We start from the raw sequence: 25,604 nt of genomic DNA, 5'->3' as shown, positions 1-25,604 counted from the left end.
TACCAATTCATTCAGGATTATCCATAATCATGATAGCATCCACATTAATGTAGAAGTGTTTAGAAACATATTATATTCTTATTTATAACAAAAGTGACTCCAAAATGACACTCACCATGTCAGTTCTCAAAGACTTCTCCTCCCATAGTATCGTCGTCTGGGTTAAGACAGACCCCAATCGTTGTCTTTCCAGGCCTTGTTGAAGTGTCACAACCCATCACGGGGTTCACCTGTGTACCTGGGCACCAAATACAACCTCATTATTAAAAACATACCATTCTAAATAAATGTACATGGATTCAATAAATATTATTCATATACTTACCACAGATAAAGTAGTTTGCAATAGTTAAACCCAGGGTCAAACTTGGCCCTGGAGGATTGTTTTTCAGCCATCTCCAGAAACCTGGGAACTTCCTCTAACTTCCCAGATCTCCTCAGCAGGTCGATTAGACGTGCCAGTGTTGGGTAGTTGTCTAGCAGGAACATATGGGAAAGACATTACTTCCCGTCTAGGGGAGGTCAACTCAGCAGTGTATATTTACATTGAGGTTCTTAAGTTTCCTTTTAAAGATTTGCAAATCTCCATTTAAGTTCTATTTCAGTGGGGAAGTTGTGTATTCAGATCCAGGAGTAACAGAGCCCTGTCACACCTGGTTTGCGCTCCTGTAGCTGCTGAAAGTGGGAAAAAAACTTGCTCATAGTGCTGCTTCCTGAAAGTCAGGTCAGCCATCATATACGAGGAATGAGAGGTTCTATGGCGCCGGAGGGGGTTCTATGGTGCCAGAGGGGATTCTATGGCATCTATGGCATTTACAGGCTTTTTTTCCCCCCTCATTGTTTGTAACTAATGTTGCTGCTACCGCCTCTTATGACCAAAAAGAGCTTATGGACATCAGAACTGCAATGACTCACCTTGAACAGGACAAAGACTTTTTCTTTATTGAGTCCAATGCGAAGGATATAGTGCTTTGTCAAGACAAGGCCCAAATCCCCCATCATTAGCGAATAGAAAAGACGGAGGAAAAGGGGGAGGAGGGCGGGGTGCCTTGTAAGAATTTGCAGACGAGTAGGTAAACCACTGCTTCCCTCCGTATTATTGGCCAACATGCAGTCATTGGAAAACAAACTGGACAATCTCCGATTAAGATCATCCTACAAACGGGACATTTAAAAACGGTAATATCTTATGTTTCACCGAGAAGTGGCTGAACGACGACACAGATATTATAGAGCTTGCTGGCTTCTCTGTGCATCGGCAGGACTGGGCAGCTATATCTGGTAACCCGAGGGGCGGGGGTGTGTGTCTATTTGTCAATAACTCTTGAGGTAAGTCTCGAGGTATTGCTCCCCTGAGGTAGAATACTTCATGATAAGCTGTAGACCACACTATCTACACAGAGTTCTCATCAATATTACTCGTAGCCGTCTATTTACCACCACAAACCAATGCAGGGACTAAGACAGCACTCAAAGGGCTGTATAAGGCAATAAGCAAACAAGAAAATGCTCACCCAGAAGCGGCGCTCCTAGTGGCCGGGGACTTTAATGCAGGCAAACTTAAATCCGTTTTACCTCATTTCTACCAGCATGTCACATGTGCAACCAGAGAATAAAAAACTCTTGACCAACTTTACTCCACACACAGAGAAGCATACAAAGCTCTCCCTCTCCCTCGCCATCCATATCCTCCTGATTCCTGCTTACAAGCTAAAACTAAAGCAGGAAGTAGCAGTGACTCGCTAAATATGGAAGTGGTCAGATGACGCGAATGCTACACTACAGGACTGTTTTGCTATCACAGACTGGAATATGTTCTGGGATTCATCCAATGGCATTGAGGAGTATACCACATCAGTCACCGGCATTGACGATGTCATCCCCACAGTGACAGTAAAAACATTTCCCAACCTGAAGCCATGGATAACCCGCAACATCGGCACTGAGCTAAAGGCTAGACCTGCTGCTTTCAAGAGGTGGAACACTAATCCGGACGCTAATAAGAAATCCCGCTATGCCCTCAAACGAAACCATCAAACAGGCAAAGTGTCAATACAGGACTAAGATTGAATCCTACTACACCGGCTCTGATGCTTGTCGGATGTGGCAGGCCTTGAAAAATTGTATGGACTACAAAGGGAAAACCAGCCGCAAGCTGCCCAGTGACGCGAGCCTACCAGACGAGCTAAATGCCTTTTATGCTCGCTTCGAGGCAAGCAACACTGAAGCAAGCATGAGAGCACCAGCAGTTCCGGACAACTGTATGATCACGCTCTCCATAGCCGATGTGAGCAAGACCTTTAAACAGGTCAACATTCACAAAGCCACAGGGCCAGATGGATTACCAGGACGTGTACTCAGGGCATGTGCAGACCAACTGGCAAGTGTCTTCACTGACATTTTCAACCTCTCCCTGACCGACTCTGTAATACCTACATGTTTCAAACAGACCACCATAGAACCCATGACCAAGAAAGCGAAGGTAACCTGCCTAAATGATTACCGCCCCGTAGCACTCACGTTGGTAGCCATGAAGTGCTTTGAAAGGCTGGTCATGGCTCACATCAACACGATAATGCCAGAAACACGAGACACACTCCAATTCGCAAACCACCCCAACAGATACATTGATAGCGCAATCTCAATCGCACTCCACACTGCCCTTTCCCACCTGAACAAAAGGAACACCGACATTATGTGAGAATGCTATTCATTGACTACAGCTCAGCATTTAACACCATAGTGCCCACAAAGCCTTATCACTAAGTTAAGGACCCTGGGACTAAACACCTCCCTCTGCAACTGGATCCTGGACTTCCTGACGGGCCGCCCCCAGGTGGTAAGGGTAGGCAACAACACATATGCCACACTGATTCTTAACACTGGGGCCCCTCAGGGGTGCGTGCTTAGTCCCTTCCTGTACTCCCTGTTCACCCACAACTGCGTGGCCACGTATGACTCGACAACGATGAGACAGCCTATGGGGAGGTCAGAGATAGGACAACAACCTCTCCCTCAATGTGAGCAAGACAAAGGAGCTACTCGTGGAAAAGGAGGGCCGAACAGGCCCCCATTAACCACGACATTGCTGTAGTGGAGCGGGATGAAATTCCTTAACTTTAGTTAATTTAGAAAATATTTTCTCAACTCTATTTCTTGAACTGCACTATTGATTAAGGGCTTGTAAGTAAGCATTTCACGGTAATGTCTACATCTGTGGTATTTGGCGCATGTGACAAATACAATTTGATTTGATTAATCAAGTTTTACAACAAGATTTTCAAATGGGACTCGACAGAGATGGCATATACTAACCAGTTTTGCATCTTCATTGACCTGGTCACTCTTCAGAATGACACTGCATTGCAGTTGGCAGCCATTTACATAATCTAGAGTAAGGTACAACCGAGCCAGCTCCAACATTACCTACTAGCAATGAAAACATTAAAAATTAAGCTTTCTTAACCGATTATCTTCTAACATCGTAATAATATTATCCTTTCCTATGAGCACATGTAGTAATATATCTGGCCGGGTGTGAAACATACATTCACCCCCAAAAATGTCACTTATTTATATTATAATTTAGCGGATAAGATAAACTATCATAATAAGCAAATGAGCAAACTATACAAAAACAGCACAGAACAGAGACAGAAAGAGATGCTAGGGATTCACAATTACAGCTGCAGAGAGCACACACTTGAAGGCTTGATTCAGCTGCACCGAACTTGCTATCCCTCTCACAATAGACAAGAGCTTCCTTGTAGAATTTCACTGCGCTCTCATAGCCTCTAAGACTCGTGTAGTGTTTAGCGATCTCGGCACAGATCTGTGCAGCGGGCTGCTTCTGCATAGGGACGGCGTCTGGCTGCTCCAACACCTTGGCCTGTACATCCCAGGCCTAAAGGTCAGCACAAGGCTGGGTTCACGTATATCTAATCAATAGCAATGTTGTGAATTATGCGCATATCTTGGGTGAGACCTAGACGCATGATCATAATAATATATTTCAGTCATTACAGTTTCTCTCATTCTGTGCCTGGTCCTTTATTAGGTGATACACAGGATGTTCATGGACCTGGCAGGGAGAGGCACACAGAGTTATTCGAGGAGGGGTGTTCCCATTACAGTTTCGTTTGATCTAATATCACATTCATCTGGAATACTGTTCTTACCTCAAAGTTGTGGCTGAGGCAGAACTCTAGAGACTAGGAGGAGAGCTTGTAATTGCCTTGTTAGAGGTGGATCTGTTCCATGAGCAGGTAGGCCTCAGCATGGGAGGGACACTGGTCCAGGCAATATTGGAGGCTGCTCTGTGCAGTGTCAATGTCACCTAAAGGACATCAGCATTGCCATCAAACCTATTGTTGTCATCCATGTTGAGAACCCCTTGGCATGAAAACAGAGCAGAATTCTGTCACATGCAATACAGTTGAAACTCACCTGACTGAAACCTGACTTTGGCCAATGGCAAGCCACCCTGAAGGAGTCCAGGTACTATCTTGACCACAGTGTCCAAAACAGATGTTTAATGCTGGAGCTGAGCGGCAGGAGGCTGGACAGTAATCTCTATAAATGGATCCATAGATGTGCAGAGCCCCTTCTACTGTATATCCCCTTACAATTTCCACACTGTCTGAATAAAGTGTGAAATTATGTATTGAACAAATGTATCCACACACATCCCCCTCCAGACTGACCTTAGCAGGACAGAGTTCTATGTACTCCGTGACAATCTCCAGCAGGAAGTCAGGGTCGAGCTTCTCAAAATAGTTCCACCACCAGCGGCAGGCCCTGCAGTGTGTGTGTCCACTGCATCGTTCAGTGGGTTGGTGACATCATCCTGTGGCCTGTGTTTCTTCACAGCCAGCACAGCGCGCAGGTACAGCAGCTCCTGAATGAGAGGAGAGAGCAAGCCAAGGGTGTGTCACAGGGTCTCCACAGTATTCAGCTCAGTAGGACTAGGGTAGCTCTACTGGTATAAACAGTATTGTTTATACCACAATCGTACAGCAGAATGTGCATCCCAAATGGCACCCTATTCCCTTCATAGTGTACTACAAAAGCAATGCATTTGGGACATAACCAGAGAGTATCCTCTGGACCAGCAGAGGCCATAAAACTAAAGACTCACAGAACCAGCTGTTACTCAGAGGTTACTCATTCAGGCTGATGTCACTGTAAATGGCTTAACAAACACAGAAAATACCAAGAATTACTCAACAAAAAGTTGTGCAAAAGGCTACTGGGCTTTACTTTATTTCCACATAGTGGATAAGAATGTCAAAAGTGTAATAGGGTTACTTTGGCTTGGCCTTTGAACTGGATTAAACAGAGTAATATCTTTCCTCTATCAGCCTTAACCCTGATTTCCCGATAGACTGCCGGATCTCTATGAGACACTCCAGCTGTTGCTCTGCATCCTCTAAGTGTCCCTCGATCAGCTGGCACCTGATAATACCTGGAAATACAGATAATGTGTAAGTCATTTAAAAACGGTTTAATATTAGTTAATAGATTGCTTTAATTTCTCAACTAAGCAGTAAATATTATTTTGTATAGGTATTTTTTTATTTTTTTTTACTAGGCAACTCAGTTAAGAACAAATTCTTATTTTCAATGATGGCCTAGGAACAGTGGGTTAACTGCCTGTTCAGGGGCAGAACGACAGATTTGTACCTTGTCAGCTGGGGGATTTGAACTCGCAACCTTTCGGTAACTTGTCCACCGCTCTAACCACTAGGCTACCCTGTGTGATCACATACAGTGCCTTGCAAAAGTATTCGGCCCCCTTGAACTTTGCGACCTTTTGCCACATTTCAGGCTTCAAACATAAAGATATAAAACTGTATTTTTTTTGTGAAGAATCAACAACAAGTGGGACACAATCATGAAGTGGAACGACATTTATTGGATATTTCAAACTTTTTTAACAAATCAAAAACTGAAAAATTGGGCGTGCAAAATGATTCAGCCCCTTTACTTTCAGTGCAGCAAACTCTCTCCAGAAGTTCAGTGAGGATCTCTGAATGATCCAATGTTGACCTAAATGACTAATGATGATAAATACAATCCACCTGTGTGTAATCAAGTCTCCGTATAAATGCACCTGCACTGTGATAGTCTCAGAGGTCCGTTAAAAGCGCAGAGAGCATCATGAAGAACAAGGAACACACCAGGCAGGTCCGAGATACTGTTGTGAAGAAGTTTAAAGCCGGATTTGGATACAAAAATATTTCCCAAGCTTTAAACATCCCAATGAGCACTGTGCAAACGATAATATTGAAATGGAAGGAGTATCAGACGACTGCAAATCTACCAAGACCTGGCCGTCCCTCTAAACTTTCAGCTCATACAAGGAGAAGACTGATCAGAGATGCAGCCAAGAGGCCCATGATCACTCTGGATGAACTGCAGAGATCTACAGCTGAGGTGGGAGACTCTGTCCATAGGACAACATTCAGTCGTATATTGCACAAATCTGGCCTTTATGGAAAATCCATAAAATGTGTCGTTTAAAGTTTGCCACAAGCCACCTGGGAGACACACCAAACATGTGGAAGAAGGTGCTCTGGTCAGATGAAACCAAAATTGAACTTTTTGGCAACAATGCAAAACGTTATGTTTGGCGTAAAAGCAACACAGCTCATCACCCTGAACACACCATCCCCACTGTCAAACATAGTGGTGGCAGCATCATGGTTTGGGCCTGCTTTTCTTCAGCAGGGACAGGGAAGATGGTTAAAATTGATGGGAAGATGGATGGAGCCAAATACAGGACCATTCTGGAAGAAAACCTGATGGAGTCTGCAAAAGACCTGAGACTGGGACGGAGATTTGTCTTCCAACAAGACAATGATCCAAAACATAAAGCAAAATCTACAATGGAATGGTTCAAAAATAAACATATCCAGGTGTTAGAATGGCCAAGTCAAAGTCTAGACCTGAATCCAATCGAGAATCTGTGGAAAGAACTGAAAACTGCTGTTCACAAAATGCTCTCCATCCAACCTCACTGAGCTCGAGCTGTTTTGCAAGGAGGAATGGGAAAAAATTTCAGTCTCTCGATGTGCAAAACTGATAGAGACATACCCCAAGCGACTTACAGCTGTAATCGCAGCAAAAGGTGGTGCTACAAAGTATTAACTTAAGGGGGCTGAATAATTTTGCACGCCCAATTTTTCAGTTTTTGATTTGTTAAAAAAGTTTCAAATATCCAATAAATGTCGTTCCACTTCATGATTGTGTCCCACTTGTTGTTGATTCTTCACAAAAAAATACAGTTTTATATCTTTATGTTTGAAGCCTGAAATGTGGCAAAAGGTCGCAAAGTTCAAGGGGGCCGAATACTTTCGCAAGGCACTGTACATTGCTGCATTAAAGCTAAAAAGCATATGCTAGAACAATCAGCTTAACCTGTCAAAGCTGAGACACTTGTTTCATCCAGAGTCATGGCAGTCTTGTATCACTTCATAGCCCATTTGATTCTTCCCTGCAGAACCAACTGGTAGCGCAGCTCTGTGGCCAGATAAGCATCCCCTTGGGCTTGGGAGAAGGCTTTGTCCACCATGATGTGGTTCTGCTGAATCACTGTCTAATTTCTATTTCTACCGTACTTCTACACCTGCATTGATTGCTGTTTGGGGTTTTAGGCTGGGTTTCTGTACAGCACTTTGAGATATCAGCTGAAGTACGAAGGGCTATATAAATACATTTGATTTGATTTCTTCCACACTAGTAAATTATAATTTTAGAGTATTTCTTTGTGTATACCTCATGTCACACATGGCATGTACTGGTTCAGAGACTGTGTTCAGAGACTGTGCAATGTTACAAGGGTGAAGTGAAGGGGTTCGACATCTCTTCAGAGGTGTAACCAGTGTCTTTTACGTAAAATATGTTTATTGCAAACCATCAAACACGTCTTACCACCCATGTGAAAGCGAAGGGCATCCTGTAGAAAAGCTCTGGGCTGTGAGGCTCTTGGGTGTCCAAGCTGCTGATGAGATTTGAGAGCTGGTTCACTGACTGCCAAAAAGGAAAAAGGGTATCCCGTTTGACCACGTACACATCATGAAAACAGTCACCCTTCACAATTAGTTGTGTGGCAATGGGTTATAGTGTAATCTGTTTCCCATGTTAGCTCGTACTGTTTGAACTTTACCTCTGTGATGTCTCCCTCTCTGCATAAGGAGGGAAAAGTGAGCATTCTCAGGGCTTTCAGGTTGTTTTTAATCCTTCTGCAAGAGTCTGGAATGGGGTAGGAAACATCACATTAATGACCAACACTGTTTGTTTGATCCTAATGAAAACTTGGTGCTGTCAGGGTTTTATATTAGTTTTTCCCATGATGGCTTATGTGACAGACAAGGCTGGAGCAAAAGTAGAGAATACAATCTAAGGAAGAACACCGAGTTAGACAATGAGAAAAAAAAGAGCAGGACTGTGCACTGCATGTGTCCATCCCTGTTCACAAAGCTACGGCTCAGCAGGGCTAAACCAGTGGCTCTGGTCTTGGGCTTAATTCCCTTAGAAACAGGCTCCACCTGAGTGATCCTCCTTCCTGCAGTTCATAGAACCTGGAGGAGTGCATCCTGGGAAACGTGTAGCTCTAGCGCTTCAACTCAAAGGCCTTTTTATATTCTCTGGCTCTGGCCAGGGTCCAGCGGGCGAGCAGTCAGGAACAATGGTTTAGTCATTATGCACTGGTTCCAGGCATCACGCTCCATTTTCATTTGCACTTGAATACGGACCCACTTGCAAAGGCTGACTGGCTCGTTCTTTACATGGCTGCTATTGATTGGCCAAATCCAGTAATGAAAGTGTTTATTTGATCCAAACAAATCTTTATAAACTGCAAATTAAGCCAGCTAATATTTCCAGTATCATTATTTTAAGTTAACAAGAAAACCCCATTTCTAGAGCAAAAACACCTATAAGATGGGATACTTCACCTCTGTGCTGCGCCTACAGTTTTCTTACAGTCCTGCAGGGTCAATAGAAGCTTCATATTCTTAATAAAGGCAGGGAGAAACCCAGGGAAACTAACAGTCACTTGGTTGACTGCCTCCAAAGCTCCGGAATAATTATGTTGATACTCATAGTAATGTGCCTGAAACAGACAAAATATCACATAATTTATGGACATGTCGAGGGAAAGTCAAACGCATTGTTGTACATCTGTTTCAACAGAAAATTACTCTACAAAAAGAGCAAAAGGAAGCAAGCTAGCATTAGGTCTCACTGTATTACCACAGATAAGGCAAAACGATCGATTCAATATATGGTTAGATATGACACAAATTGAGACACAGATTGTGTTAGTGAATAATAAACTCAGTCATCCTAGTAAGGATGTGGGACACAGAAAATCTAGCACATTGAAGTACAGTAACTAAGCGCCACATGAAATTATGAGAAGTGACTCAACAATGTCTCCAATGAGTTGCCATGACACCCACCATCTCAGATTGTTCTGAAATGGTTTCTGTAGTTAGAAACAGGTAAGATTGGCATTCCTGAAACATTATTTTGTTGAAATGTCATTTTATCCCAGAGAAATTCATTGATAAAACCCAAATTGGCAATTTAAATTTATAGGATTCAGATAACATTGAATAAATATAGTACCCAACATCAGATTTGGACCAAACTTTTTCCTACCAATGAGTAACACATAAGGAATCCCCAAAAACTGTAAGAAGCCACCCACAGATCCCCCACACCCATCCCACCCCAACAACCATTATACTGTACAGTATCATTTCTATATGTTTGACAAGTAGTATTACTGCGAAAAAATGCCATGCTATTGTTTGAGAGCTCCTAACAACAAAACACTTTTTTCACCACGATAGGTTTGATAAATTCACCTCTAAAGGTGAAATGTGTACTTTCATTCTGAAATCCTGCTCTGATTTATCATCCAAAGGGTCTCAGAGATAGCAGGAAGTGCCATTTTGTTAGATAAAATCCTTTTTCATATCCTAAAAAGGTCCATATAGCATGCACGATTGTGTATTTTCACTCGTTCAATTTGCAAAGAAAGGAATCTGCGAAAATCTAACCCTAAACGTTGTTTCAACCAGTCAAATCACATTCATACTTATTCCTCAGAGATCCTACAACGTAACCAGACTTCACCATATCATTAAGGGTGTAGTATATCCTATAGGACACCACATTTGAGAACAACGCTTTCATGGCACGCCGATGATGCGGGCGGTCTTCACTTGATCGACTGTAACTTTGTCAAATAGGCACCAATCGGGGTCAAACAACGCTAGCTAGATAGCCTATGAGCTGGGCTTTACGTATCTGTCACAAAATGTAGCTGCTAACCTTGTGCGACAGCAAGCCTTTTCCTTTTGTACAATTTTTTTTGCAAATGTTGAATTTATAATATGGCTACTAATACTTGGAAAGCTAAATCAAAGTCCAAGTATACAGATTTGATAATATTCTTGCAGAAAAATGGAATATGAATGCGAATGTCTCCTTCATGATTTCCCCAAATGTACCTGGGGACTTCACACTAAAAGTCATGTAGTTTGCTCATACTTCGAGTTATCCGTCTGAAACATTGCACATACACTGCTGTCATCTTGTGGACACCATCGGATTGAGTGAAGTAGTGTGAAACAACCAGAGTGATGGCTAGATTTGGGACCTTTCTGTTGCATCTCAAAGATGGTGGTAGAAAAAAACAAAACGGTTAGTTTATTCTTTGTATTTTCTTCTACCAGATCTGTTGTGTTATATTCTCCTACATTCCACAAACTTCAAAGTGTTTCCTTTCAAATGGTACCAAGAACATACAGATACTTGCTTCAGGGCCTGAGCTACAGGCAGTTAGATTTGGGTATGTCATTTTAGGCAAACATTTTTTTTAAAGGGGCTATCCCTAATTATTAAACAGATCACAACATTTCCTTTGCAACTTTGGGTAAAAAAAACAATAGATTTGCTCATGATGACAATCCTTTCTGTGGTCATCCTCACAAGTCAAGCCAGTCCTCCATAAAAGCAAATGAGTTTGTCCTTCTAATATGCTTAATCTGTCTCCAGGAAATGGCCCCTTTGCGTGTGGTTTATTCACTTCAAAAAAGGGATTAGTTACTGTTAGACCATTCCTGGTGAACAAGCAAACCATTAGGCTACATCAGTTCTAATGGTTTAAATGTTAAGGTCTCTAGTGGTCTTCAATGGTAAAAGGCCCAAACACACACTGTGCCATATTTTGCAATTATAATGGTATTGGTTTGTGTTGGGTTTAATGTTGAATGTCACTAATCACAATACATATTTTCAAAAACATCTGACTGCCATGCAATTCATTATTTTAGTAGCTAGACTGTTTCTCCATCAAAGTTTAGGGCATGGGGAAAGTTTCAAATGACAATTGCATAGGGAAAGCCCTCTCAGAGAGCAGCTACTTGTTGGACTATACAAGGAGAGTGTGGTTGAAGCATTTGGTAGCTATGAGAAGGACAAACTGAATTGCTTGCATGGAGGACGACCACACAATTTTATTTCATAATATTGGTTTTCTACCCAAAGTTGCAAAGAAAATGTTGTGATATATACGGTTGAAGTTAACATACACCTTAGCCAAATACATTTAAACTCAGTTTTCACAATTCCTGACATTTAATCCTAGTAAAGATTCCCTGTCTTAGGTCAGTTAGGATCACCACTTTATTTTAAGAATGTGAAATGTCAGAATAATAGCAAAGAGAATAATTTATTTCAGCTTTTATTTCTTTCATCACATTCCCAGTGGGTCAGAAGTTTACACACTCAATTAGTATTTGGTAGCATTGCCTTAAAATGGTAAAACTTGGGTCAAACATTTTGGGAAGCCTTCCACAAGTTTCCCACAATAAGTTGGGTGAATTTTGGCCCATTCCTCCTGAAAGAGCTGGTGTAGGCCTCCTTCTTCGCACACGCATTTTCAGTTCGACCCACTAATTTTCTATGGGGTTGAGGTCAGGGCTTTGTGATGGCCACTCCAATAACTTGACTTCGTTATCATTAAGGCATTTTGCCACAACTTTGGAACTATGCTTGGGGTCATTGTCCATTTGGAAGAAACATTTGCAAACAAGCTTTTACTTCCTGACAGATGTCTTGAGATGTTGCTTCAATATATCCACATAATTTTCCTCTCCTCATGATGCCATCTATTTTGTAAAGTGCACCAGACCCTCCTGCAGCAAAGCACCCCCACAAAATGATGCTGCCACCCCCATGCTTCACGGTTGGGATGGTGTTCTTCGGCTTGCAAGCCTCCCTCTTTTTCCTCCAAACACAACGATGGTCATTATGGCTAAACAGTTCTATTTTTGTTTCATCAGATCAGACATCAGAAGCTTCAAAAGCCATGACATCATTTTCTGGAATTTTCCAAGCTGTTTAAAGGCACAGTCAACTTAGTGTATGTAAACGTCTGATCCACTGGAATTGTGACACCGTGAATTATAAGTGAAATAATCTGTCAGGAAACAATTGTTGGAAAAATTACTTGTGTCATGCACAAAGTAGATGTCCTAACTGACTTGCCAAATCTATTGTTTGTTAACAAGAAATTTGTGGAGTGGTTGAAAAACGAGTTTTAATGACTCCAAGTGTATGTAAACTTCCGACTTCAACTGTATAATAAACACAAGAGACCAGAAAAATGTATAAAAGAGTGTGTTGTTATAGCAACAACAACTGCATCTAGTGGTCAGAACCTTGTACTTTCACACTACTTTATGGTAAATAATGCAAGCAACTTCAATGATTAATTTCTCTGAACAGGGAAAAAAATATCACCAGATACACAGGGAATACATGACATAGTACGGAGAAACAATAGCCGCATGATGTGTGGGGGTTCCGGTGGCTTTTAACAACAACAAAAAAAATTACCTATTGGCACTAAGAAGTTTGCTTCAAAATGGATGTTTGATACAATATTTGTTGAATATTATCTGAATCCTGAAAATGTAAATTGACAATTTGGGGCCGACAATTAGCCTCATTTCTCAGAGATCAAATTGTATTTCAACAAAATAATGTTTCAGGAAAGCTAATCGTATCTGTAACTATACACAGAAACGATTTCAGAACAATCTGAGATTGTTGGTTTCAAAATCCTCTTTATCATGCATTTTGCGGTGAAACATTTATTCTCAACGCAGGTGCCCTTCGTACCTTCCCATCAGAGCAAAAATGTCTGCTTTCTCTTTCAAGCCTTCGTCAAAGTATTTCCCAGCCTTCTTCTCTATGCATCCTTACCAGTGGTCAGATCTGTTCAGCCTGGACTTCAAACAAGGTTCGGAATGTACACTCAGTGGGCCTACATATTGCACACCTTTTAGTTTGTCCATTTTCGTCTCACACGTTTTTACATTAAATTTGTAAACTTTAACATTTCAATAGCTTCTTGGTCATGTCACCTACTGAACTCAAAGAAGGTTCCGAATGTCCATCGACGACCCTTATATATTGCACACCCTTTAGTTTGTCCATTTTCATCTCACACATGTTTACATACATTTTTCAAACTTTAACATTTCAATAGCTCCTTGGTCATGTGACCGACTGACTTCAAACAAGGTTCAAAAGGTCCACTGACTATATAAGGGTAGCTACTATAGTTATTCCATTGTACTGGATCTAATACATATTAGCATTTTACATACATTCATAAGTGTAATAATTTTATATGACATTTTGTGAAAAAATCTCTTGGCTGCAGGCCTACACCCACTTTCAGACATGCACAGAGCAGACTGAAAGGGGAAGGGTAGCTCTTGACTTGAACCACAGGGGTTCTCTGCAAAGAGAGAGTAATCCAAAAGGCACAGACACACCCCTTGACATTCAATTGGCACCCTTGACCTGTATGTATTCTCTCCTTATTGGTCTCTGTAGTGCTTAGTTAATGGGAACTCCATTGCCAGCCCCATCGTAAAGTTTTTACACAGTCTGGCAGTCTGACTAAATACCAGAGGTATGAGGAGAGACATCCTCCTTTGTATTTATGGGAACAAATATTTCCTAACAATTCGGATCCTATTCTTGGACAGTTATAAGACACAATGTGTTAATGCAAAAAAATAAAAAAGAATACTAATTACTGTCCATGAGTAACCTCAACCTTGTGGGTCTGTGGGTGTTTGGGCTAATAAAGTGCCAACTCAATTCTACCAGTGACTAGTCTCTCATGCCCCTATGAATGGGGACACAGGGCAATAGTTTTTAATCTAAACCAGACCTTTTTTACTGGAGTACACTAAGCCATAATTGGGGCTCTTTTCTGTTACTGTTACACAGTAACAGTTTACCAGATAAGAAGTCAAGAAAATCCAAAAGTAAATTGGTGTAAGGGTGTTATGCATCCTGTGCTGGCCCCATTGTCATATCCATTCTGGATTCTGAGTGGTAAAATCATAGCTGAAAAATGCCTCTGTGTGTATACTGTATGTGGGAATTGCTTATGTCCGTCCTACATGAAGTGTTGATTCATGGAATATTCCTCAACTGCATATATCATGAATTGCTATGGCAAATAGAAGTATTATGTTCAACAACTGACATTTTCAGATATTATTTTGACAAACACACTTTAACACACTTTGGTGCTTATAATTCATTCTCTATTGTCATAGACTTGATGGGCACTGTCATCTGTGATCTATGTGATATGACTTTCTTTAAGCACGTACTGATGAAACTGTCACTTAATATTTTTTTCTTAAAGTCTACAAACGCTCTACATTTATTCACTCTGACAGGGTTGGATCCTATATGCTACTTTTATTATTCTCCTTTAAATGGTTCAGTGCCTATAATTTAGGCTGTGTGTAGAATGGGGCATAAAGGAAATGACCTCTACTAGATTATAGTGATAAGGAAATCAGCATACAGTTTTGGCCTGTGAATTAATTTGCCTATAACTAATCAGAATTCCATTATGTTTACATAAAAAATAGGATACTTCAAAATGAGAAGATCCTGCCATGGAAAAGATGACTGGGTGGACATGAAGTGGAAAGGAGGGGAAATAACTCACACCATGCAGCAGGACACCTTCAGCTGTGGGGTCTTTGTAATGCAGGTTTGATAGTTATATTTTCAATAATGAATGGTTAGCTGTTATGTGACAATTAGGTCAATTTTTTTTAGAGTAGATGGCCAAGGAAGTTGCACAGAACTTCCCCAACATCCCCTCCCAAATTGACATAGAACCTTCACAAACTGCGAAAAGAAATGGCTAAAGGATATACTACAAATGGCTGGTATGTAATGACATTTAATTCTAAGTAAATGTAAATTCTTTATTTTTATGTAGTTGTGTGGGACAGCCATAAATTCAGTTCATGCCTATGATTTCAGAGTTCAACAAAGCCAACAACTGCTTCATGTGTACCACTGATAAAGAACCTGGATGTGGGCCAAAGACTGACTGGGTTAGTAACTTTATTTAACATGTTTATAATCTCTTGACAACAGTGACGGCATGTATGACAATTTATGATACAACACAATGGATGGCTAATTCGTCATACTGCATTGAAATTTGATAATATTTATAACGTGTTATGCTTTGTTTTGTTTTAGATTTAATGTTTTGCATACCAACGGGGGGGGGGGGGGGGGGGGGGGGGGGGGGGGGGGGGGGGGGGGGGGGGTTAACCATGTGCTGTGCCTAGGAATGAAGACAAGAGTTCAGAGTGAAGAACACAAACTGGAAGTGCTGTCTTTGTTGTTGAAAGTGTATGCTACACTGAAGAGGCTCTGAAACGTACATCAACCAGGGATAAAGAGAAAGTTAACACTGAAATGTTTTGTACTTATTTGAAGGTAAGTGTCTGTTGACATGTTGGAAAAGATTACAGTTCTACAATTTCTGTTTAATTTGTCAAAAATCCATTTTTATTCATTGATTTTCTGGCCACCATTACTGTGGTTACATGTTCAGTATATGTATTGACCAGCTAACCCACTGCAGCCTACCTCACTAGCTCACTCTCCAACCCTGCTTTGGACAATTGATAGCATGACTCTCGAACTTTGCCCTTTTCCTTTATGATTGATATTAACGATGAAAGGAGATATTATCTGTCTCTCTCCTATTGTGTACTGCTGTTAAATACAGTGGCAAAATTTAAAAAAAGGTAAAGTAAGTACTTAGAACAACCAATTATTATAGATAAATACTGGACTGGACTGAACCCCCTAATTTTCAAACTAATATTAATATACAACAATATAGAAGATACATGACTAGAGGTTAAGTAATATGGGTGTATATCCACTGCATGCTTCTTAGGTGTGTAACTGACATGACCAAGGAGCTATTGATATTTTCAAGTTTGAAAAATTTATGTAAAATTGAGTGAGATGAAAATGGACAAACTAAAGGGTGTGCAATGTGTAGGCCCACTGAGTGTACATTCTGAACCTTGTTTGAAGTCAGTAGATCACATGACCAAGGAGCTTTTGAAATGAGAAAGTTTGAAAATTCATGTAAAAACGTGTGAGATGAAAATGAACAAACCAAAGTGTGTGCAATATAGAAGGGTAGTCAGTGGACATTCTGAACCTTGTTTGAGTCAAGTAGGTCACATGACCAAGGAGCTATTGACATTGGAATGTTTACAAAAGTTTGTACTTTGTTTACACTCCCTAACTAATTCAACTCGGAATACAAAATGCTGCTCACATTTCCACGTTTAGTAGTTTTGGAAAGCAAATTCATTTCCAAATCGTGAAAGTAATACCTGCGCAATGTGTGCGCAATTTTTCAACATCTTATTTGAAGTCTGTGGTTCAAGTGGTTTGAAAGCGCGAATATCCAACTTGAAACTGTTTTTTTTTACCTCGGTTACTTTTGTGACATATCTCAATCAGTGAATAGAGAATTAGCTACGGTGCAACACTTCAATTTACCAGAGTTGACTCTTCATCCTCTGTTTCTGCCATGACCATGTTTCACTTAAAACAGCAGCAATGAAGTAGATGGTAAAAGTCTTCACTGAATACCGCAGCCACCTTAACAATCAACAAGCTACAACCAATTCTAGCTACATTTTCGCCATTTTACAAAAACTAGTTAGCGTCTTTCGTTTACTTGACAACCACCGCCGCCATTTTCAAATGGTAAAGGAAGTTGAAAATTAGATTTAACACTAATGTTTCACAAGGTGGCGCACCAAGCAAGCTAAATGTAAAATACTGAACCACCCGCATGCTTGTGCTTGTGGTGGTTTAGCACGGTGGCTGTGAGAAGAGGACACTTGTGGCTACTTTGTATCAGTGGTGAACAGAACTCCCTTTAATATGTTTCCAAATTTCATAGTTTCTTTGAAAACATTCTTTAGTCACTCAAAGTCACTGAGTCTTTGTCTCGTGAGCTAAAATTACATTATTGTAAATACTATCGATGAAATAATAAAAACATTTATTTGGGATGTTTCTCTACCAGAAATGTATGGCCAAAACCCAGGCCCCCAGTCTGTCTGTTAGGGCTGGGAATTGCCATGGACCTCAATATTTGATATTATCTCGATACTTAGGTGGCGATATGATATGTTTTGCCACTCTCACGATTCTATATGTATTGCGATTCAAACTGTGATTTTATTCTGATTTGATGTTCCAAACATATTGCTAGTGGTGGAAAAAGTACCTAATTGTCATATTTGAGTAGAAGTAAATATACCTTAATAGAAAATGACATGAGTCACCCAGTAAAATACTACTTAAGTAAAAGTCTAAATCTATTTGGTTTAAAATATACTTAAGTATCAAAAGTAAAAGTATACATAACTTGCAATTGCTTAAATTAAGCAAACCAGACTCACACTTGTCAAATCAAATGTATTTATATAGCCCTTCGTACATCAGCTGATATCTCAAAGTGCTGTACAGAAACCCAGCCTAAAACCCCAAACAGCAAGCAATGCAGGTGTAGAAGCACGGTGGCTAGGAAAAACTCCCTAGAAAGGCCAAAACCTAGGAAGAAACCTAGAGAGGAACCAGGCTATGTGGGGTGGCCAGTCCTCTTCTGGCTATGCCGGGTGGAGATTATAACAGAACATGGCCAAGATGTTCAAATGTTCATAAATGACCAGCATGGTCGAAATAATAATAAGGCAGAACAGTTGAAACTGGAGCAGCAGCACGGTCAGGTGGAATGGGGACAGCAAGGAGTCATCATGTCAGGTAGTCCTGGGGCATGGTCCTAGGGCTCAGGTCCTCCGAGAGAGAGAAAGAAAGAGAGAATTAGAGAGAGCATATGTGGGGTGGCCAGTCCTCTTCTGGCTGTGCCGGGTGGAGATTATAACAGAACATGGCCAAGATGTTCAAATGTTCCTAAATGACCAGCATGGTCGAATAATAATAAGGCAGAACAGTTGAAACTGGAGCAGCAGCACGGCCAGGTGGACTGGGGACAGCAAGGAGTCATCATGTCAGGTAGTCCTGGGGCATGGTCCTAGGGCTCAGGTCCTCTGAGAGAGAGAAAGAAAGAGAGAAGGAGAGAATTAGAGAACGCACACTTCGATTCACACAGGACACCGAATAGGACTGGAGAAGTACTCCAGATATAACAAACTGACCCTAGCCCCCCGACACATAAACTTCTGCAGCATAAATACTGGAGGCTGAGACAGGAGGGGTCAGGAGACACTGTGGCCCCATCCGAGGACACCCCCGGACAGGGCCAAACAGGAAGGATATAACCCCACTTGTCTTGTTTTTATTTATTGACGGATAGCCAGGGGCACACTCCAACACTCAGACATAATTTACAAACATAGCATTTGTGTCGTGAGTCTGACAGATCAGAGGCGGTAGGGTAGACCAGGGATGATCTCTTGATAAGTGATTGAATTGGACCATTTTCTGTCCTGCCAAGCATTAAAAATGGAAGAAGTACTTTTGGGTGTCAGAGAAAATGTATGGAGTAAAAAGAACATAATTGTTTTTAGGAATGTAGTGAAGTAAAAGTAAAAGTGGTCAAAAATAAGTAGTACTTGAAAGTATTTTTACTTAATTAACTGACTTGCCTAGTTAAGTAAAAGTTTTAAACTGAGGAAAGGGTTTGAATACTTTAATTTTTTGAATAATTTAGTTTTTTATTTGCGAAAATGTATAAATGTATAAAACCTGTTTTTGCTTTGTCATTCTGGGGTATTTTGTGTAGATTGATGAGGGGGGAAAAACTATTTAATACATTTTAAAATGGGACTGTAACATAACAAAATATGCGGAAAAAGGGTCTGAATACTTTCTGAATGCACTGTACATACACTATATATACAAAAGTCGTAAAATCGTGCACACAGCCATGCAATCTCCATAGACAAACATTGTCAGTAAAATTGCCTTACTGAAGAGCTCAGGGACATTCAACGTGGCAACGTCATAGGATGCCACCTTTCCAACAAGTCAGTTTGTCAAATTTCTGCCCTGCTAGAGCTGCCCCAGGCATCAGTAAGTGCTGGTGTGTTTACATTTCTAGGAGCAGCAACGGCTCAGCCGCGCAGTGGTAGGCCACACAAGCTCACATAATGGGACCGCCGAGTGCTGAATCGCGTAGCCCATAAAAAATTGTCTGCCCTCGGTTGCAACACTCACTACCGAGTTCTAAACTGCCTCTGAAAGCAATGTCAGCACAAGAACTGTTCATCGGGAGTTTCATAAAATGGGTTTCCATGGCTGAGAAGCCGTGCACAAGGCTAAGGTCACCATGCGCAATGCCAAGCGTCGGCTGGAGTGGTGTAAAGCTTGCCATCTGGCAGTCTGATGGACGAATCTGGGTTTGGTGGCTGCCAAGAAAACGCTACCTGCCCAAATACATAGTGCCAACTGTAAAGTTTGGTGGAGGAGGAATAATGGTCTAGGGCTGTTTTCCATGGTTTGGGCTAGGCCGCTTAGTTCCAGTGAAGATAAATCGTATCACTACAGCATACAATGACGTTCGTAACGATTATTTTCTGTTTCAGCATGACAATGCCCCCATGCACAAAGCTAGGTCCATACAGAAATGGTTTCTTGAGATCGGTGTGGAAGAACTTGACTGGCCTGCACAGAGCCCTGACCACAACACCATCGAACACCTTTGGGATGAATTGAAACGCTGACTGCGAGCCAGGCCTAATCGCCCAACATCAGCACCCGACCTCACTAATACTCTTATGGCTGAATGGAAGAAGGTTCAGCAATGTTCCAACATTTAGTGGAAAGCCTTCCCAGAAGAGTGGAGGCTGTTATAACAGCGAAGGGGGGACCAACTTCATATTAATGCCCATGATTTTGGAATGAGATGTTCGACCAGCAGGTGTCCACATAGACAACATGACCAAAAGTATCTTTCATGGTATCTAGTATCTTTCATGGAGGTAGTTATTAGACTACCTCCACTTTCTTTCTCTATTGTTACTTCATTCCTTCCTCGCTTTCAACAGTTAATAAATTAAATACGTTTCTTGTCCATATCTTTACAATTATAATGACATCCTTGATGTTATACCTCTGAATAAATAACATCCTTGAATAAATAACTGCTATGGCCTACTGCCATCGCGCGGTCGCTCTTCTTTCAAACTACATGTAAGATTTTTAAGGAGAGGCCAGTGGAGGACAGGTGCTTGTGTATTGTGAAAGAGCCAGAGGCTATAAGTTCTATCAAGACATAAGGCCAATACTGCATTGAATGTATTACCTGAAATGAGGTAGGCTAAGACATCTATATATAGGGTTATATATAGAACAGGATTAGCGATTTTGGATGCAATTTGAATGGCGTTGATGGAGAGAGAGAAAGACTGAGTGCTCGCACCTGCATGGATTTAAAGCTAAGATATTTGAGTAAAAAGATGTTTTAAAACTCTGTACTCTGCAAACTTTCTACTTTTAAACTCGGACAAAACAGAGATGCTTGTTCTAGGTCCCAAGAAACAAAGAGATCTTCTGTTGAATCTGACAATTAATCTTAATGGTTGTACAGTCGTCTCAAATAAAACTGTAAAGGACCTCGGTGTTACTCTGGGCCCTGATCTCTCTTTTGAAGAACATATCAAAACTTTTTCAAGGACAGCTTTTTTCCATCTACGTAACATTACAAAAATCAGAAACTTTCTGTCCAAAAATGATGCAGAAAAAATCATCCATGCTTTTGTCACTTCTAGGTTAGACTACTGCAATGCTCTACTTTCCGGCTACCCGGATAAAGCACTAAATAAACTTCAGTTAGTGCTAAATACGGCTGCTAGAATCCTGACTAGAACCCAAAAATTTGATCATATTACTCCAGTGCTAGCCTCCCTACACTGGCTTCCTGTCAAGGCAAGGGCTGATTTCAAGGTTCATTTATGAACATTTGAACATCTTGGCCATGTTCTGTTATAATCTCCACCCGGCACAGCCAGAAGAGGACTGGCCACCCCACATAGCCTGGTTCCTCTCTAGGTTTCTTCCTAGGCTTTGGCCTTTCTAGGGAGTTTTTCCTAGCCACCGTGCTTCTACACCTGCATTGCTTGCTGTTTGGGGTTTTAGGCTGGGTTTCTGTACAGCACTTTGAGATATCAGCTGATGTACGAAGGGCTATATAAATACATTTGATCTGATTTGATTTGTAGCTGCAATAAAAAAAGACTGATGGTCACCTTGTTAATTAATTGCACTGAAAGCCAGATGGAGATGGATAAATTAGATGTGCATTCTCTTTATATTACTGGAGCATGGGCTATGCTGCAGCAAATGTAGGTCTACCTGTCACAGGAAAAATAAGTTACCATGATGAGATGATAGGCCTACATGCTCCATACTGATATGGGCTGTCTGTCCCCATCCTGAGCATTGATTATTCATCATGCAGAGGCTGTAGAGAAGTCAGATTTAGACATAGCATATATTTTAAGAGTTCCATTTAACACCATGTTGTTCATATAAATAATTTATTATAATTTACCGGTTTCTCACAGTTATTTACCCTAGAAAATGGAGTGGTTTTGGGCAGTAAATCTCAGTAACCGGGTTCCCGCCATTCAACCTTAAATCTATACTACTTTATGCCTATATTTGGTGTCTGACCTGCAATTCCCAAGCCAGAAACCTCATAGCGCTGCTCTTTTCCATATGTTCTGGTTTTATTTCCATGTGTCTGCATATTTGACTGGAAAACCCTGAGCAACGCTTTGCTGCTGGAAGTGTGCACATCTGAAAAACAGATGGCCCATACACACACACGACAATCGTGTGACCACACAGATTCGACCTCTGTGGATGGGAGCAATTGGCAAATCAGAAATGGAATCATTGACATATACTCAAAGAGACAACCTTATTTTTACATGCAGAGTGTCTGTGTGCTCTGTTTGAAATGTGCCATTGTTTGTTTTTGACCTCATAGTGACCTACCTTCTCAGGTTGTTTGTGAATGCATACAGTATGTAAAGCCTGTACATTTACATTTTGTAACTAAATGTCAATACCAATCACATCAGATCTTTTCACATCAATTTTTTCCAGAGCTGATTTGATTGGTCAAAATACCTGTTAGTGCTCAACCTCTTCCTCCATCTCCTTCGGGACCCTTTCGATCCCATAGAGATGGAACGGCCTACTAGCCCTACCTGTAATATGTCATGGATTTTTTGGTCTGTTCCCTACATACTGTGTACAATAGGCTTAAGCAGAGCCATATTATATTGGCCTAAATGTGACCAACTGGCTCGATTCGAGTCTTATGTAGAAACATTTTAAATTGTGCTTTTTTTTTACATGGGATAAAAGTAGAGACTCAGAGATAGAAAATTGTATATCATACACTACAGTTGAGGAACAATGGGAAAGTAATTCAGCTTCGAAGGTTGATAAACTTGTAATGCCACGTTTGAGAAAATGAATGTTTTGGTACACCTACTGGAGAGCTCTTCTTTGCCTACACCCATTCAGCATCATTCACACCCTCTTAATTAAGCCTTAGCCCCACCCATCTCATTAATGATTCACATGTGAGGTCATGTGCTAAACAGAGTGTGTACAGTAGTGTACTAAACAACCAAAGATTAAGGCTAAAGGCTGGTAGACATTTGTCGCAGTGACATCATGAACATTCTATTGTCACCTGACATCAAACTTGTCATTGTTATTATGAAAAAATATAAACACAACAAAAAATGACAGGCTGCATGACATCAACAGCCTGATGGTCCAAAAGACATAACTGGTGTATTTTAACACCAATAAACCCATCAGTTTAAAAATGAATTCAGTATATGTCCGTTTAGCAAACCAGGCAACTAAACGCAACTTTCTAAACAATGTTATAGTTCGTTTCTAGCTTGTTAGCTAGCTACCTCATGTTAAGTTAGCTGGCTAGCCTGTTCAAATAATTACCATATCATATAGCTGACAACATCTTAATTTTAACTCATTTGTGTCATGTCTTGTCATATTATGTCTTGTTCCTGTTCTTTCTCTTCACTCTGTCTCCCTCTGCTGGTCGTATTAGGTTACCTTCTCTTTCTCTCCTCCTCCAGCTGTTCCTCATCTCCTCTAACTACCTCGTTCACCCTTTTCCCACCTGTTCCCTTTTTTCCCTCTGATTAGGTCTCTATTTCTCTCTCTGTTCCTGCTTCTTTCTTTGTCAGATTCTCGTTTGAGTTTCTCATGCCAGAAGCAAAGTATCGTCTCGTTTGCTTCACCCTTGTCCCGTCCTGTCGGAATCTGCCTGGCAAGTGCATCCTGTACTCAGCTAACTGTCTTATCGTTTGTACTGTGTCCAGTTCATCTGATGCTACGTGAGATCAGGTACCACTGTTCCTCTACGACCCGCGCCTACCCGGAGAGACCTGCAGCCTGTCGCCGCTAACCCAGCTATTCTCCTCTGCTGCTAAGAAGGGGGCTCTTTTGTAATTATCAGAAGGACTTTTTGTTTCATTTGTCGCCCTCTCTGCGGGTTGTCTATTTTCCCATTATCTACATCTGAAGAGGATCTATGTCTTCCCTGTGTTTACATTAAAGGACTCTGTTTTTGTTAAACCGCTTTTGGGTCCTCACTCAAGTGCACAACAATTTGTATAAATTATTACAAGAAAATAAACTCACAACAAGATCCTGATTTACAAGTTAATGGCGAGCTAATTACAGAAAATTACTTATGGTTGTGAGTGTGAAGAAATAAAGAAGGGCATTCTACCAGAGAATTTTAGAACTTAGACACTGTTTCGTTGGCATAACGATACATCCTAATTTGACTTTTGTGCAGGTCCTGTTGTTCTTCACATTTCCCTCTCTGGTATACACACACTTTATAAAATAAAATATATGTTTATTTCTCACATGCACAGGATCCAGAAGGTGTAAACAGTACAGTAAAATGGTTACTTGCATAGTGGATGGAGTCTTTTGTTTAGACATGTAGCTAGCTAAACTCGTGTTTGCATCTCAATGTGAAAAAAACTGTTTGCATGTTCTTCACAAAGAGGGAAACAGATGCTACTGAGCCAGATGTCTATGTGTCAGGGGAGATGCTCCAGGTGGTATCTGATTTTAAGTACCTTGGCATCATACTTGATTCCAACCTCTCTTTTAAAAAGCATGTGATAAAAGGTAATTCAGATAACCAAATTCAAACTAGCTAATTTCCGATTTATACGAAATTGTTTGACTACAGAGGTAGCAAAACAGTACTTCAAATCTATGATACTCCCCCACTTAACATACTGCTTGACTAGTTGGGGCCCAAGCTTGCTGTACAACATTAAAACCTATTCAGTCTGTCTACAAACAGGCTCTCAAAGTGCTTGATAAGAAGCCCAATAGCCATCATCACTGTTACATCCTCAGAGAGCACGAGCTCCTGACTTGGGAAAATCTTGTGCAATACACCGACGCATGTCTTGTATTCAAAATCCTAAATGCCCTGGCTCCCCCTCCAATCATTATTTTTGTTAAACAGAAAACCCAAACATATGGCAGCAGATCCACAAGGTCTGCCATGAAAGGTGACTGTATAGTTCCCTTAAGGAAAAGCACCTTTAGTAAATCCGCTTTCTCTGTGAGAGCTTCCCATGTCTTGAATACACTGCCACCAGACACACATAACTGCACCACATATCACAGTTTCACAAAATGCATGAAGAGATGGCTAAAGGTGAATCAGATTTGTGAACATAATCCCTAGCTGTGTATTTCCGCTTTCTATGCTGTCTGTTGTCTGTAGCTTGTGAGGTGTGGAAACACTTTGTTGCTTTTATGAATTTTGTCTTTTTGTTCTATGTTGCTCTGTCTGTATGCTATGTCTTGCTTGTCCTATGTTGCTTTGTCTGTATGCTATGTCTTGCTTGACCTATGTTGCTCTGCGTGTGCTCACTGCTCAATGATTGTCTATATTGTAATTGTTTTTAATAACCTGCCCAGGGACTGCGGTTGAAAATTAACCGGCTGGCTAAAACTGGCACTTTTACTGAAACGTTGATTAATGTGCACTGTCCCTGTAAAAATAAAATAAACTCAAATGATGAACCATAACCCCAACACATAATGTTACTACCCTGCATGAATCTGTAGCTAAAGCTAGCCAACTAGGTTCAGTGTTA

General features: G+C 40.9%; 2 long non-coding RNA genes across 4 annotated transcripts; one reads left to right on the top strand and one right to left on the bottom strand.

The window, feature by feature from the left end:
• Window positions 1-120: 120 nt before the first annotated feature.
• On the bottom strand, window positions 121-17,144 carry LOC109866372 (uncharacterized). 3 transcript variants are annotated; one of them, XR_004203751.1, is made up of 9 exons: window positions 16,945-17,144; window positions 8,958-9,115; window positions 8,168-8,253; window positions 7,933-8,031; window positions 5,138-5,464; window positions 4,704-4,897; window positions 4,179-4,392; window positions 326-476; window positions 121-238 (listed from the first exon to the last, which is right to left on the bottom strand). It is a non-coding gene; the product is annotated as an uncharacterized LOC109866372 (long non-coding RNA). The 3 variants fall into 3 exon arrangements; XR_004203750.1 differs by having other exon boundaries at window positions 4,179-4,336; window positions 4,447-5,464; XR_002251680.2 differs by having other exon boundaries at window positions 4,704-5,464.
• Window positions 15,684-24,045, top strand: LOC116354446 (uncharacterized). The gene is made up of 2 exons (XR_004203752.1): window positions 15,684-15,855; window positions 23,790-24,045. It is a non-coding gene; the product is annotated as an uncharacterized LOC116354446 (long non-coding RNA).
• Window positions 24,046-25,604: the final 1,559 nt, after the last annotated feature.

Source organism: Oncorhynchus kisutch, linkage group LG2 (genome assembly GCF_002021735.2).
Source record: "Oncorhynchus kisutch isolate 150728-3 linkage group LG2, Okis_V2, whole genome shotgun sequence".
Taxonomy (NCBI): Eukaryota; Metazoa; Chordata; class Actinopteri; order Salmoniformes; family Salmonidae; genus Oncorhynchus; species Oncorhynchus kisutch.
This window is presented reverse-complemented; position numbering and strand designations above follow the sequence as displayed.